The sequence below is a fragment of the Pseudophryne corroboree genome, assembly GCF_028390025.1.
Source record: "Pseudophryne corroboree isolate aPseCor3 chromosome 5 unlocalized genomic scaffold, aPseCor3.hap2 SUPER_5_unloc_3, whole genome shotgun sequence".
NCBI classification, from domain to species: Eukaryota; Metazoa; Chordata; class Amphibia; order Anura; family Myobatrachidae; genus Pseudophryne; species Pseudophryne corroboree.
This window is the reverse complement of record NW_026967600.1, coordinates 176,210-181,486: the sequence shown is the minus strand read 5'-3', so window position 1 is coordinate 181,486 and position 5,277 is coordinate 176,210.

The following is a 5,277-nucleotide window of genomic DNA, read 5'->3' as shown; positions in this document are numbered from 1 at the left end:
GGTGGTATATACAATTATGGACGGGCTGCCGAGTGCCGACACAGAGGTAGCCACAGCCGTGAACTACCGCACTGTACTGTGTCTGCTGCTAATATATAGACTGGTTGATAAAGAGATAGTATACTCGTAACTAGTATGTATGTATAAAGAAAGAAAAAAAAAACCACGGTTAGGTGGTATATACAATTATGGACGGGCTGCCGAGTGCCGACACAGAGGTAGCCACAGCCGTGAACTACCGCACTGTACTGTGTCTGCTGCTAATATAGACTGGTTGATAAAGAGATAGTATACTCGTAACTAGTATGTATGTATAAAGAAAGAAAAAAAAACCACGGTTAGGTGGTATATACAATTATGGACGGGCTGCCGAGTGCCGACACAGAGGTAGCCACAGCCGTGAACTACCGCACTGTACTGTGTCTGCTGCTAATATAGACTGGTTGATAAAGAGATAGTATACTCGTAACTAGTATGTATGTATAAAGAAAGAAAAAAAAACCACGGTTAGGTGGTATATACAATTATGGACGGGCTGCCGAGTGCCGACACAGAGGTAGCCACAGCCGTGAACTACCGCACTGTACTGTGTCTGCTGCTAATATAGACTGGTTGATAAAGAGATAGTATACTCGTAACTAGTATGACTATAAAGAAAGAAAAAAAAACAACGGTTAGGTGGTATATACAATTATGGACGGGCTGCCGAGTGCCGACACAGAGGTAGCCACAGCCGTGAACTACCGCACTGTACTGTGTCTGCTGCTAATATATAGACTGGTTGATAAAGAGATAGTATACTCGTAACTAGTATGTATGTATAAAGAAAGAAAAAAAAACCACGGTTAGGTGGTATATACAATTATGGACGGGCTGCCGAGTGCCGACACAGAGGTAGCCACAGCCGTGAACTACCGCACTGTACTGTGTCTGCTGCTAATATAGACTGGTTGATAAAGAGATAGTATACTCGTAACTAGTATGTATGTATAAAGAAAGAAAAAAAAAACACGGTTAGGTGGTATATACAATTATGGACGGGCTGCCGAGTGCCGACACAGAGGTAGCCACAGCCGTGAACTACCGCACTGTACTGTGTCTGCTGCTAATATAGACTGGTTGATAAAGAGATAGTATACTCGTAACTAGTATGACTATAAAGAAAGAAAAAAAAACCACGGTTAGGTGGTATATACAATTATGGACGGGCTGCCGAGTGCCGACACAGAGGTAGCCACAGCCGTGAACTACCGCACTGTACTGTGTCTGCTGCTAATATAGACTGGTTGATAAAGAGATAGTATACTACTAATATTAAATATACTGGTGGTCAGGTCACTGGTCACTAGTCACACTGGCAGTGGCACTCCTGCAGCAAAAGTGTGCACTGTTTAATTTTAATATAATATTATGTACTCCTGGCTCCTGCTATAACCTATAACTGGCACTGTAGTGCTCCCCAGTCTCCCCCACAATTATAAGCTGTGTGAGCTGAGCACAGTCAGATATATATATATACATTGATGCAGCACACTGGGCTGAGCAGTGCACACAGATATGGTATGTGACTGAGTCACTGTGTGTATCGTTTTTTTCAGGCAGAGAACGGATATATTAAATAAAACAAACAACTGCACTGTCTGGTGGTCACTGTGGTCGTCAGTCACTAAACTCTGCACTCTCTTCTACAGTATCACAGCCTCAGGTCAATCTCTCTCTCTCTCTCTCAACCCTAATCTAAATGGAGAGGACGCCAGCCACGTCCTCTCCCTATCAATCTCAATGCACGTGTGAAAATGGCGGCGACGCGCGGCTCCTTATATAGAATCCGAGTCTCGCGATAGAATCCGAGCCTCGCGAGAATCTGACAGCGTCATGATGACGTTCGGGCGCGCTCGGGTTAACCGAGCAAGGCGGGAAGATCCGAGTCGCTCGGACCCGTGAAAAAAAACATGAAGTTCGTGCGGGTTCGGATTCAGAGAAACCGAACCCGCTCATCTCTATTAAACATCGGGGGGTCTGAAGATATAAAAGATTTTTGTGATCTGTGGTTACTGTGATTGGGTGCTGAGCTCCTTCCAGTAAGTACCTCCACTCTTCAAAAGCAAGTTTTATGGCAAGCAATTCTTGTTCTCCAATGGCGTAGTTTTGTTCTGCCGGAGAGAATCTTCGGTAAAAATAAGCACAAGGATGAGCTTTCTGATCCTCGAAGTAATGGGATAAGACGGCCCCCACTCCTACTGAAGAAGCATCCACCTCCACCTGAAAAGGACGACTGAGATCAGGTTGCCAAAGGATAGGAGCATACATGAAGGCCTCTTTTAGAAACGAAAAGGCTTTTAGTGCCTCAGGTGGCCAAGCTGCAGAATTAGACCCTTTTCTTGTTAGTGCTGTAATCGGGGCAATGATGGAGGAATAATCTTAAATAAACTTCCTATAGAAATTGTCGAAGCCTAAAAACCGCTGGATTCCCTTCAGAGTGGTAGGAAGGGTCTCTGATTGGACTTTGCCAGGATCCATCTGTAATTCCCTCCCGGAAATGATGTAACCTAAAAAAGGGATGGAGGGAACCTCAAACGTGCACTTCTCTGGTTTACAGAAGAGTCTATTTTCCCTTAGACGTCTCAAGACTTCTCTGACTTGTTCCCGATGGACTTAGAATATCGTCCAGATACACAACCAGGCATGTATAAAGGAGATCTCGGAATAATTTGTTGACATAATTACACTCCAATGGGAATTATCTTTGTGTACCCAAACTCACAAAAATGGCGAAAGAAACTCCTATAATAAAGGTATCTTTTTAAAGCATACGATAGCCCAGATGCGTACCCAAACTCATACAAAATAACATGTGGGAGTTAAACATGTTATTTTGTGTGAGTTGGGGTACGCATCTGGGCTATCGTATGCTTTAAAGAGATACCTTTATAGGAGTTTCTTTCTCCGTTTTTGTGTAAGTTTGGGCAAGCAAAGATAATTCCCATTGGAGTGTATATTTGGGACACTGCTAGCTGCAAAAATACCTTTATGTGAATTATATCTTCCACTATTGTGTGAGTTGGGGTACGCAGAATTTTTTCCCCATCGATCATATACATAAGACATAGGGGATTTGTTTATTCTTTGAAAAGATGCCTTTATGTGTATATACTCATCAGTACACACTGTGAGTGGGGTACGCTCCTCCTCCCCTGAGGGTTTATACTAAGAGATGCACATGATTATTGTAAAGATTGGTCTACACATTCTCTGTATTTCATTTTTTTTCTATGAACTTCAGAGAATTTACATACAAGAGTCTTGTGGATTTGAAGTGGACCTCCTTAAGGATTATCCAGAAATATTAAACCATTAGGAACCTTTCATCTGGTCACTATTGAAGGAATGTCTTTTTTTATGTCTTAATACTACAGTAGTTTTTCTAGCGCCCTGTACATAAATGAGGGTCTCTTTTTTTCTGTCTGTGGTTGTTTAGGTAAATGTGGTGACATTTATTTTGACACTCATAGTGTATGGGGCAGCTTTGCACCAGAAAGATAGTCCACCCAAAAACTTTTTTTTTAATGAAGTGATGTAGCCGACGCACGCCAGCCAATGCCCGCTCCAATTTGCAACAAAAAATTCTACCCATGGGAATGACCCGGCAAGCAAATTTGAAAAGACCGAGAAGGGATTGGCACTGGCGCAAGGTAACCTTGCAGCCTACCAATGCCCTCTCAATCCCCCCACACAGGTTGACAATTTTGTCTAAGGGCAAACGGCAGCAGCCCACCTTAGTATCTATTTCAATTAGTGATGAGCGGGTTCGGTTCTTCGGAAACCGAACCCCCCCGAACTTCACCCATTTTACACGGGTCCGAGGCATACTCGGATTCTCCCGTATGGCTCGGTTAATCCGAGCGCGCCCGAGCGTCATCATCCCGCTGTCGGATTCTCGCGAGATTCGGATTCTATATAAGCAGCCGCGCGTCGCCGGCATTTTCACTCGTGCATTGGAAATGTTAGGGAGAGGACGTGGCTGGCATCCTCTCCGTTTATTAATAATATTTGTGCTACTGCAGTGCTTATTGCTTAATTGTGGGGACTGGGGAGCAGCTGTATTATATAGGAGGAGTACAGTGCAGAGTTTTGCTGACCAGTGACCACCAGTATACGTTGTCTGCCTGAAAAACACTCCATATCTGTGCTCAGTGTGCTGCATATATCTGTGCTCACACTGCTTAATTGTGGGGACTGGGGAGCAGCTGTATTATATAGGAGGAGTACAGTGCAGAGTTTTGCTGACCAGTGACCACCAGTATACGTTGTCTGCCTGAAAAACGCTCCATATCTGTGCTCAGTGTGCTGCATATATCTGTGCTCACACTGCTTAATTGTGGGGACTGGGGAGCAGCTGCTGTATTATATAGGAGGAGTACAGTCCAGAGTTTTGCTGACCAGTGACCACCAGTATACGTTGTCTGCCTGAAAAACACTCCATATCTGTGCTCAATGTGCTGCATATATCTGTGCTCACACTGCTTAATTGTGGGGACTGGGGAGCAGCTGTATTATATAGGAGGAGTACAGTGCAGAGTTTTGCTGACCAGTGACCACCAGTATACGTTGTCTGCCTGAAAAACACTCCATATCTGTGCTCAGTGTGCTGCATATATCTGTGCTCACACTGCTTAATTGTGGGGACTGGGGAGCAGCTGTATTATATAGGAGGAGTACAGTGCAGAGTTTTGCTGACCAGTGACCACCAGTATACGTTGTCTGCCTGAAAAACACTCCATATCTGTGCTCAGTGGGCTGCATATATCTGTGCTCACACTGCTTTATTGTGGGGACTGGGGAGCAGCTGTATTATATAGGAGGAGTACAGGGCAGAGTTTTGCTGACCAGTGACCACCAGTATACGTTGTCTGCCTGAAAAACACTCCATATCTGTGCTCAGTGTGCTGCATATATCTGTGCTCACACTGCTTAATTGTGGGGACTGGGGAGCAGCTGTATTATATAGGAGGAGTACAGTGCAGAGTTTTGCTGACCAGTGACCACCAGTATACGTTGTCTGCCTGAAAAACACTCCATATCTGTGCTCAGTGTGCTGCATATATCTGTGCTCACACTGCTTAATTGTGGGGACTGGGGAGCAGCTGTATTATATAGGAGGAGTACAGTGCAGAGTTTTGCTGACCAGTGACCACCAGTATACGATGTCTGCCTGAAAAACACTCCATATCTGTGCTCAGTGTGCTGCATATATCTGTGCTCACACTGCTTAATTGT